Source organism: Triticum dicoccoides, chromosome 5B, assembly GCF_002162155.2.
Source record: "Triticum dicoccoides isolate Atlit2015 ecotype Zavitan chromosome 5B, WEW_v2.0, whole genome shotgun sequence".
Classification (NCBI taxonomy): domain Eukaryota; kingdom Viridiplantae; phylum Streptophyta; class Magnoliopsida; order Poales; family Poaceae; genus Triticum; species Triticum dicoccoides.
The window spans coordinates 77,263,228-77,275,320 of record NC_041389.1 but is presented as its reverse complement, the minus strand read 5'-3'; the positions used below and the strand labels follow the sequence as shown (position 1 = coordinate 77,275,320).

Genomic DNA, 12,093 nt, shown 5'->3' with positions numbered 1-12,093 from the left:
CACGATTCCCTAGCCATGTGCGGCGCCCCTCTCCCTCTAGTTCGTCCCTCTGTCATATTTTTGTAGTGCTTAGGCGAAGCCCTGCGGAGATCACTTCACCATCACCGTCACCACGTCATCGTGCTGTCGAAACTCTTCCACTACCTTGCCGTCTTGCTGGATCAAGAAGGAGCGAACATCACTGAGCTGAACGTGTGCTGAACGCGGAGGTGCCGTATGTTCGGTACTCGATCCGTTGGATCGCGAAAAAAGTTCGACTACATCAACCGCGTTGTGAAACGCTTCTGCTTACTGTCTACGAGGGTATGTAGACACACTCTCCCCTCTCGTTTCTATGCATCTCCTTGATATATCTTGCGTGGGCGTAGGAAATTTTTTTATTTTTCATGCAACGTGCTCAACAGTGGCATCCGAGCCAGGTCTATGCGTAGACGATATGCACGAGTAGAATACAAAGAAGTTATGGGCGGTGATGTTCATACTACTTACCACCAACGTCTTATTTTGATTTGGCGGCATTGTGGGATGAAGCGGCCCGGACCAACTTACATGTACACGTACATAAACCTGGGAATGGTTTGGACTCAAACTATAGTTTCAGATCGGTTTTCCTATTGGTCTCCTTAGGTTTGGGTTAAATGGGTTGCCCTCCTAATGTAGACTGGTTTGGTTTGGGTTTTTCCTATTATCGGCTTGGTCTGGTTTGGTCTGCTCATCGACCAAACGGTCTCAAACTGTTCCAGCCCATGGATTGAGAACTAAACCAGCGACCAACTTCCCTTCCGGATCAAAGAAAGCATGCATTGGCAACGTTCTCCATTGCCGGTGTCAACAATGCTCTTGCTCTCTCAGTGACATGTCCGTGCTCTGGCATGTACCCGATCGGCATGTACTGCGCCAGCGCAGAGATGCAGACCAGCATCGATCAAGTTCTTTGGGCACTCGTCTCCCTAGCCTTGGCCTACTATGGCACGGCCATCGTCTGCTCCTCCTCGGCAATCTGGAGCCTTGTGAAGTGCTGCGACAACGTCCCCCGGCAGGACTGTGCGCTCTGCGTGGCCGCGGCGGTGCGGGCACGAGCCACAAGCTAAGCCTTCTTCTCAACACCCAGAACACCACCGCCATGGACCTGGTCACTTTCGACCGAGCGCAGGGGAAGTTCATGTTCGGCAACGGCGCGAACAATGAGCTGGCAACGGACACGGTGCATCTCAGATGTGGCGGCGGCAGCGGAACCAAGACGACCATCTACATGCTTGGGTGTTGCGCCAGGGACATCACAGTGGCGGACTGCGGGCTGTGCGTGGCACACATGGTGGCCGAGCTGCCCAACTACTGACCGCATGATATACAACAGTTGCATGGCGCTCTATGGGGTGTACCGCTACTTCTTCCCGCTCAACGGCGCCGGCGAGTTGGCCAACGAGGTCGAACTGTGCAAACAGGATTTCCTTAACCCGTGATGGATGGAGTTCGTTCAGCTATAGTCAACTACAGTGTTTATATCTAGCATTATAGGATGTTCTATGTACGATGCACGTACATTGTGGTGAGTAACATGCACATGCAGTAGCAGCTAATCGCTCTTCCAACGCCTCTCTTCTCTTCCGGTAGTAATCGGACACACCCTTGGTTTGAAACTTCAGTTTCAAACTGTATGCGGGTGAATAATTTTGATTGGTTTGGCTTCAAAATACGTACAGTTTGGATTGGTTTGGATTGTAGCATTCACTATTTAGTCTGGTTTGGTTCGGTTGATGCCCTTATACCTGTATGGGTTGGGCTGGATTCAATTTGGTTTACAAACTATTCTCAGGCTTACACGTACATGAGACCGGTTCCATCGACTAACATGCAACTAGTTTTGCATAAAGGTGGCTGGCGGGTGTCTGTTTCTCCTACTTTAGTTGAATCAATTTTGACTGCGGTCGGTCCTTGAAGAAGGTTAAAACATCAAACTTGATAAATCACCGTTGTGGTTTTTGCCGTAGGTAAGAACGTTTCTTGCTAGAAACCCGTAGCAGCCACGTAAAAGTTGCAACAACAAAGTAGAGGACATCTAACTTGTTTTTGCAAGGTATGTTGTGATATTATATGGTCAAGACATGATGTGTTATATGTTATTGTATGAGATGATCATGTTTTGTAATTTATCGGCAACTGGCAGGAGCCTTATGGTTATCTCTTTATTGTATGAAATGCAAACACCATGTAATTGCTTTGCTTTATCGCTATGCGTTAGCAATAGTGGTAGAAGCAATAGTTGGCGAGACGACCATGATGCAACGATCGAGATCAAGGTGTCGAGCCGCTGACGGTGGAGATCATGATGATGCTTTGGAGATGGAGATCAAAAGCATGAGATGATGATGGCCATATCATGTCACATATTTTGATTGCATGTGATGTTTATCTTTTATGCATCTTATTTTGCTTAGAACGACGGTAGCATTATAAGATGATCCCTTCACAAAATTTCAAGATATAAGTGTTTTCCCCGAGTATGCACCATTGCGAAAGTTCGTCGCTTCGAGACACCATATGATGATCTGGTGTGATAGACTCTACGTTCACATACAACGGGTGTAAGACAGTTTTGCACATGCAGAATACTTGGGTTAAACTTGACAAGCCTAGCATGTACAGACATGGTCTCGGAACACTTGAGACCTAAAGGTCGAACATGAGTCACATAGTAGATATGATCAACATAGAGATGTTCACCATTGATGACTACCCCATCTCACGTGATGATCGTGTAGGGGAACGCAATGGAAAATAAAAAATTTTGGTATAGCGAGCACGCCCAGGACCACTATGGAGACTGCATACAAGGTCTGGTCTGATCCGTACCGACTCGAAGCGCAGCGGAAGAAGAGTCAGTGTAGATCGTCGGTGCAGATCCCCGAAGCTAGGACTTACAACCTCCCAACCGCGAGGATGTACTCCCTCTCTGGACAGACCTTCGGGAGGCGGTCGGACAGTCCCCCGGACGATGTCGCGGAAAGCCCTTCGGGAGGACCATCAAAACTCGGACGAAGACTCGGACAGCCCTTCGGGAGGACACTCAAACAGCCCATCGGGCAAAAGATCGAAACTACAATCTTTCTACGGGGTTCCACACATACGGTGTCAGCTATCCGGTAGGGCTTCGCCGTCCAGAACTAGTTCCTGCCGGAACCCAGACAACCTTACGGCTCTACGAAACTCTTTTCGTGGGAGGGAGGGAAGAAGCCAGATAATGCATGGCATGTGTATGAGAGCAAGGGATGAAGAGATGGCAGCCCTCACCTCCTCTATTTATAGGAAAACCAAGGGGTAGTGTGCCTCCACATTTTTACCAAAAACCCCATGCATTAGGTCACACATGAGGGTGTTTAGGTAAAAATGGGATGCCATGTGGAGCTCCAAGGAGCTCCACCACCCATGGCCGGCCACCCCTAGGGGGCCCCCCAAATGGGGTTCCTTCCCTTGTAAGCCACTACCTTCTAGAACTTTGACCAAGTCCAAAAAGGTGGCTCTACATAAATATCCCAAAAAGCACTTTCACTATTCACGACGACATTTTTCAGCGTCTGATCGAACTGAAAATATTTATGTGGGCTAAGAACATTTCCAATACCCACTAAAATGATTTTCAACGTGTTCCGAAACAATTCCGGTTTTAGTGATTTTCCTCTGCGAAACGCATCTGAAGTGGCTCCGGCAGCTCCGGAACATTTCCGGTTTTTATCTCAGAAAATTCCAAAAAGCTTCTAGAATGATTCTGGCACCCTCCAAGAATTATCAGGCATGTGCCGAAACAAATTTGACTTAATGGTATATCCTGAAACAACTTCTCGGTATCATCAAAACATATCTGATGACCTCTCTCTGCGGTACGATTCCGCTGTCCGAAACCATTCCGGTGTCCGAAACTTTTTTCGGTGATTTTCTCTCAGACTCCCTGTCTAGTATTCAGCAGATAGATGACCCTTAAGCGTGTGACCCTATAGGTTCGGTGAAGTATAGACATGACCCGGAACCCCTTCCGATCAATGATCAACATCGGAGCCGTGGACACCCATATTGACCCCTATACCCACACAAATAAATATTCGAGTGAACCTCCAGTTGCAGTGAGCTATTCCTTTTACTTTCCGATATGTCACAAACACCCGAGGTGAGATTTATTGCATTCATGTGGATCAACAATTTGTCCAGCATGCAAGTTACCTCGTTACCGGTTTTACTTTTCTCGTTTCTGTGTTCCGGCATCCCGGTGATCAAATCACAATGTGTCTGGCCAGACGATGAGGGATACCGTTACACCGAGAGGGCCCGAGTATATCTCTCCATCTTCGGAGGAGCAAATCCCAATCTTGAGCTATCTTGTTACTTGTCATACTTTTCCGTGAACCCGTAAGTCGCCGTAATAGCCACCCAGTTACGGATGACGTTTAACAAACCCCAAAGTTCACGAAGCAAGTATGAAGGAACCCGATACTCTCACGGTCTAAGGAATTATGCAAACATTAACTTCTGTGTGTTATTAACCATGAACTTGTGACAAATGTATCTCATAGCATAACATCAAAATGGGTCGATTCAACACAAATGTTCTACCAACATTGTGCCCTCATAATTGCCAGCATATATATGCCCATGATCAGGAAAACATGATCATCATGCAATACATGAGCCAGTCTTAGAGGCAAGACTAGGAATACATTTTACCATTTAGTATACCACACGTGCACATGAGTTTTCCTCCGAGCCTCGTGGATATTGTAGACTCGAGAATCATTGCAGTTATAGCATGGAAGCTAAACATTCATTACAAACTTTGGAGATACAAAATAACTGTTATTACTGCCTCTAGGGCATATCTCCTACAGACTCCCACTTGCACTAGAGTCATAATCCAATTACATGGCTTCCCTAACACCAATGGCTATCCGGTGCTGCTCATGCTTTGCTCGTGGTAGAGGCTTTGTCATCGGGTCTGACACGTTCATATCCGTGTGAACTTTGCGTACTTTCACTAAACCCTCTTCGACATGATGTCAAATGAGTTTATATTTGCGTTGAATATGTCTTGTCTTATGGTGCGAACTTGGCTCCCTTGCCTGAGCCACGGCGCCACTTCTATCACAATAGATCTCCACTGGGTCCTGGGCACTAGGAACCACACCAAGGTCTTCAAGAAATTGCTTGATCCATACCGCCTCCTTGGAGGCTTCTGAAGCAGCAACATATTCTGCCTCCGTCGTAGAATCTGCCACAGTCTTTTGTTTGGAACTTTTCCAATCAACTGCGCCACCGTTCAATATGAAAACATAGCCTGACTGAGATTTGAAGTCATCTGGGTCAGTCATGAAGCCTGCATCAGTGTAACCACTTACAATGAGCTCTCCATCACCTTCGTACACAAAGAGTAAATCCTTGGTCCTTCTGAGGTACTTAAGAATACCCTTAACCGCGGCCCCGTGTTCCAACCCTGGATCACTTTGGTACGGGCTGCTAACACTTAGCGCATAGGAAACATCCGGTCTTGTACATAGCATGGCATACATAATAGAACCAACTGCCGAGGCATATGGAACATCATTCATTTGTACTCGCTCATCCAGAGTCTGAGGACTTTGATTCTTGCAAAGCATTGTGCCAGGTGACATGGGGAGTAGGCCTTTCTTGGAGTTCTCCATGTTTAACCTTTTCAACACCTTGTCAATGTACATGCTTTGGCTAAGCGCTATCAGGCGTTTTGATCTATCTCCATAGATTCTGATGCCCAATACATATGCCGCTTCACCTAAGTCTTTCATTGAAAACCTCTTTTTCAATGAGTCTTTTATTTCGCTAAGAAAATTCACGTCATTTCCAAGCAACAATATGTCATCCACATACAATATTAGAAATGCTTTTGCACTCCCACTAAACTTCTTGTAAACACAAGATTCTTCATCATTCCTGATGAAGCCAAACTCTTTGACCACTTCATCAAAACGAATGTTCCAGCTCCTTGATGCTTGCTTCAGACCATAAATGGCTTTCTGAAGTTTGCATACCTTTTCAGCATCCTCATGAATGACAAAACCTTCTGGCTGTATCATGTATACATCCTCTTTGAGGTTTCCATTTAGGAAAGCCGTTTTGACATCCATCTACCATATTTCATAGTCGAAATAAGCAGCAATTGCTAGAAATTTCCAAACAGACCTAAGCATAGCTACGAGCAAGAAAGTCTCGTCGTAGTCCACTCCTGGAACTTGCGTGAACCCTTTCGCGACAAGTCTAGCTTTATGGATAGTAATGTTACCATCCGCGTCCGTCTTTCTTTTGAAAATCCATTTACAACCAATCGGCTTTATACCTACTGGAAGTTCTTCCAAGTTCCAAACTTGGTTTTCGTACATGGATTCAATTTCGGATCTCCTGGCTTTGTGCCATTCTTTTGAGCTGGGCCCCGCCATCGCTTCCTTGTAGTGCGCAGGTTCATCGTCTTCAAGAATGAAGATTTCATTATGAAACCATTCAGGTGGCTGGATAGCCCTACCTGATCTGCACGGTTCAGTTACAACATTGTCTGAAGTCTCTGCATCACATGCGACAACTTCCGGCTCGGTTGTAGGGATAATTAGCGGAATTCCTTCCGGTTGCTTAGCCATATCAACGGTTGTCGACGATTCACTAATCTCATTAAGTTGTATTGTCCTCCCACTTAATTCTTTTGCGAGAAACTCTTTCTCGAGAAAGACTCTGTTTTTAGCGACAAACACTTTGCACTCGGAGGTTTGGTAGAAGAAATACCCAACAGTTGCCTTGGGATAACCTACAAAGTTACATTTGTCTGATCTGGGATCAAGTTTGCTCGGTTGTAAACGTTTTACATAAGCTTCACAACCCCAAACTTTGAGATGCGACAAAATGGGTTTCTTCCATGCCATAACTCGTATGGTGTCGTCTCAACAGATTTAGACGGTGCTGTGTTTAATGTGTAAGAGGCAGTGAGTAGTGCGTGACCCCAAAAAGATATCAGAAGATCCGTAAGAAACATCATCGACCTTACCGTGTCCAACAAGGTTCGGTTACATCATTCCGATACTCCGTTTCTTTGTGGAGTTCCGGGAGGCGTAAGATGTGAAACAATTCCACGGTCACTCAGATGTTGGCCAAACTCATGACTAAGATATTCGCCTCCGCGATCAGACCGCAAAAACTTAATCCTTTTGTTACGATGATTTTCTACCTCATTCTGAAATTCTTTGAACTTTTCAAAGGTTTCCGATTTATGCCTCACTAAGTAGATATAGCCATATCTACTCAAATCATCAGTAAAAGTCACAAAGTAGAAATATCCACCCCGTGCGCCTGTGTTCATTGGACCACATACATCACTATGTATTATTTCCAATAATTCACCCGCCCGTTCAGGATGACCCGTGAACGGCGTCTTGGTCATTTTCCCCATCAGGCAAGATTCACATGTGTCAAATGATTCAAAATCAAAGGACAGTAAAACTCCATCTTTATGGAGTTTTTGCATGTGTTTCTTTCCGATGTGGCCAAGCCGACAGTGCCACATGAAAGTGGTGGTGGTATCAGCCTTCTTAAGGCGTTTAGCATTCACGTTAAAGACATCATTCCCACATTCAAGATTTAGTATGAAAAGGCCCCCAACAATGGGTGCAAATCCATAAAACATATCCTTACAATAAAGTGAACAACCATTGTTCTCAGACTTGTACGAATACCCATCGTGTACCAAACATGATCCGGAGATAATGTTTCTACACAACAGTGGAACAAAATAACAGTTACTTAGTTCTAAGATAAATCCTGAAGGGAGACGTAGAGGCATAATGCCGACGGCTTGAGCGGCAATCCCAGCGCCGTTCCCGACGCGCATCACGACTTCATTCTTTGCTAGCCTGCGCACCTTCTGAGGCCCCTGTATCGAGTTGCAAATGTGAGCAACCGATCCGGTATCAAATACCCAAGACTTAGAGTTTTCGCTAGCAAGCAAAACGTCAATGACATTAACTTGTATAACAATTATTCCGTTTCCGGTTTTCCTGGTCTTCTTATCTTACAGATACTTGCAGTTTCTCTTCTAGTGTCCTGTGCCCTTGTAGTAGAAGCACTCAGTTTCATTCTTGGCTCCGCCCTTAGAGTTTCTTTGGGAGCCGGTCTTACCGGCGCCCTTGCCCTTCTTTGGCTTGCCTTTCTTATTTTTGAAACTGGCGGTTTTATTCACAAGCAATACTTGCTTGCGATTTTTCCGCAGTCCTCCTTCTATAGTTTTCAGCATGGCGAGCACCTCTTCCGGTGTCTTCTCCATCCCTGTCATGTTGTAGTTCATGACAAAACCGTCGTAAGACGGGGGGAGTGAAGAAAGCAACATGTCCATCATATGGCCAGGTGGAAGTGGAAATTGCAGGGCTTTAAGCCTTTCAGAATAGCCAATCATTTTGACCACATGTTCGCCAACTGAACTACCCTCAGCCATCTTGCAACCCATCAAAGCCTTCATGATATCATATCGTTCAGACTTTGCGGTTTCCTTGTACAGAGCATCCAATTCCCGAATCATATCACGGGGTTTATGGAATTCAAAACGTTTTTGAAGCCCTGTACTCATGCAAGCTAGCATGAGGCACTGCACTAAGTTGTGATCATCATCCTTAGTGGCCCAGACATTTTGTTCATCTTCCCGGGCCTCTGCCGCCAGTTTAGCTGGAAGAGCAGTTTCAAGCACGTACAATTTCTTAGCGCTCCTGAGGACAATCCTTAGGTTACGGACCCAGTCCGCATAGTTGTTTCCAGTCGTAGCTAACTTCTCTTTCTCTAACATCGGGCCTAAGTTGAACGCGGTGTTGCGAGCCATTTGATCTACAACGGAAAACACAAGTTTCACTTAGACTTTGTTTGTAATGAAATTTGCACTAGTGAATAAACATTTTTATTCTAAAGTGTGCTCCCACTAGAATCAATATCTCTCAAAATTGATTATGAGTGATACAAGACCCACATTTCGATTCAACGCCATTGATGTGGACATCACTGATGATGAGAATTTTAATTGGTAGGCAAACTTGCCGATCACATCTCCATGTGATTCTTGTTCATCTTTCGATGGGTGTGTTCCGAGCTCAGGACGATCATGCCTGAACGTCAAAGACAACCAAGTGATCTTGCTGCGAGGTCTGACCTCACCCGTCTCATTCCTCTCGATTCGTTCGTACCCATGTGGACATGGCGCACCCCAAAAAGATACGAATTTCAGACGGTGCTACACTTGGGTGAACACTAACTACTTTGATATTTTGAAGTGAGAGATCACCCTAAAAAAAGCGACTACCGCGCAATCAAGAAGGGTGCATCAAGAGGGATAAACATCTCAGGCAATTCATAATAGCATGATATGGTATAGCCTCTTCTGACGGAGAAGTCAAGTATTTCTTCGTCTCCGAAATTCGCGTCGGTGTTCACCTTTGCGAAGGTTGCCACCACCTTCTCGATGCACCAGATAATATTGCTATCTCCATAGCGGGTAAAATAAATGCATCACTTAAGGTTGACACGCAGGACATTAAAGTGCAATCATATGGCTCCAGCCATCATGCCGAATCATGACACGCAGGTCATGTTAAATACATCATATAGTCATCTCATACATAACCAAATTGAATATGAGCATTGCTATACCACATCACATGCACATCCTGCAAAACCAAGTTACACGTCTCTAATCGGTTTATGCAAAATTTTATTTTACGTGGCTTCTAAGGTTTATACTTAAACCGCAGCTACCAATGTTTTATCATCAAGTATGATTTTCAAGTTGCTAGATTAACATCTCAGGGTGTATGAAACACGAGATAATTAAATCTCGAGCCCCATACTAAACTTCGTCATACGCATGACCCCCGTGCAGATCATATCTGCAATGCCCTTTCATCTGCGAATTTCATCTTTCTTTTGACTATGGCAGAACCCAAAGAACTGATAGCACTTCCATGATCAATCAGGATCACGGATTGCCAGAACTTTGTCAAATTCCACCATGCTGTCTCGAGATTGAGCAAACGCAAATTCTAGGGAAGCAACAAGAATGTCGGGTAACAAATTTCATCTGTCACCCGCATAAATAATTTTCAGCAATAGATCTCATCTACTCCAAAATTATATTATGCAATACCCATACATCTCCATGTATTCTAGATCGTAACCTGCATCTACGCATAGCACGTCACTTGATGCCACTGTAGGGGAACGCAATGGAAAACAAAAAAAATCGGTATAGCGAACACGCCCAGGACCACTATGTAGAATGCATACAAGGTTTGATCTGATCCGTACCGACTCGAAGGGCAGCGGAAGAAGAGTCGGTGTAGATCGTCGGTGCAGATCCCCGCAGCTAGGATTTACAACCTCCCAACCGCGAGGATGTACTCCCTCTTCGGATAGCCGTTCGGGAGGCGGTCGGATAGTCCCCCGGACGATGTCGCGGACAGCCCTTCGGGAGGACCCTCAAAACTCGGACGAAGACTCGGAAAGCCCTTCAGGAGGACACTCGAACAGCCCCTCGGGCAAAAGATCAAAACTACAATCTCTCTACAGGGTTGCACACATACGGTGGCAGCTATCCGGCAGGGCTTCGCCGTCCAGAACTAGTTCCTGCCGGAACCCAGACAGCCTTACGGATCTACGAAACTCTTTTCGTGGGAGGGAGAGAAGAAGCCAGATAATGCATGGCATGTGTATGAGAGCAAGGGATGAAGAGATGGAAGCCCTCACCTCCTCTATTTATAGGAAAACCAAGGGGTAGTGCGCCTCCACATTTTTACCAAAAACCCCATGCATTAGGTCACACATGAGGGTGTTAAGGTAAAAATGGGATGCCATGTGGACCTCCAAGGAGCTCCACCACCCATGGCCAGCCACCCCTAGCCCCCCCCCCCCAAATGGGGTTCCTTCCCTTGTAAGCCACTACCTTCTAGAACTTTGACCAAGTCCAAAAAGGTGGCTCTACATAAATATCCCAAAAAGCACTTTCACTATTCATGACGACATTTTTCAGAGTCTGATCGAACTGAAAATATTTATGTGGGCTAAGAACATTTCCAATACCCACTAAAATGATATTCAACATGTTCCGAAACAATTCCGGTTTTGGTGATTTTCATCCGCGAAATGCATCTGAAGTGGCTCCGGCAGCTCCGGAACATTTCCGGTTTTTATCTCAGAAAATTCCAAAAAGCTTCCAGAATGATTCTGGCACCCTCCAAGAATTATCAGGCATGTGCGGAAACAAATTTGACTTAATGGTATATCCCGAAACAACTTTTCGGTATCATCAAAACTTATCTGATGACCTCTCTTTGCGGCACGATTCCGTTGTCCGAAACCATTCCGGTGTCCGAGACTTTTTTCGGTGATTTTCTCTCAGACTCCCTGTCTAGTATTCAGCAGATAGATGACCCTTAAGCGTGTGACCCTATAGGTTCAGTGAAGTATAGACATGACCCGGAACTCCTTTCGATCAATGATCAACATCGGAGTCGTGGACACCCATATTGACCCCTATACCCACACGAATAAATATTCGAGTGAACCTCCAGTTGTAGTGAGCTATTCCTTTTACTTCGCGATATGTCACAAACACCCGAGGTGAGATTTATTGCATTCCTGTGGATCAACAATTTGTCCAGCATGCAAGTTACCTCATTACCGGTTTTGTTCTCTTTTCTTGTTTTCGTGTTCCGGCATCCCGGTGATCAAATCACAATGTGGCTGGCCAGACGATGAGGGATACCGTTACACCGAGAGGGCCCGAGTATATCTCTCCATCGTCAGAGGAGCAAATCCCAATCTTGATCTATCTTGTTACTTGCCATACTTTTCCGTGAACCCGTAAGCCGCCGTAATAGCCACCCAGTTACGGATGACATTTAACAAACCCCAAAGTTCACGAAGCAAGTATGAAGGAACCCGATACTCTCATGGTCTAAGGAATTATGCAAACATTAACTTCTCTGTGTTATTAACCATTAACTTGTGACGAATGTATCTCATAGCATAACATCAAAATGGGTCAATTCAACACAA

The 12,093-nt window shown here is 45.4% G+C and overlaps 1 pseudogene; it reads left to right on the top strand.

The window, feature by feature from the left end:
• LOC119309123 overlaps positions 1-1,463 on the top strand; it is a 61,736-nt pseudogene extending 60,273 nt beyond the window's left edge.
• Positions 1,464-12,093: the final 10,630 nt, after the last annotated feature.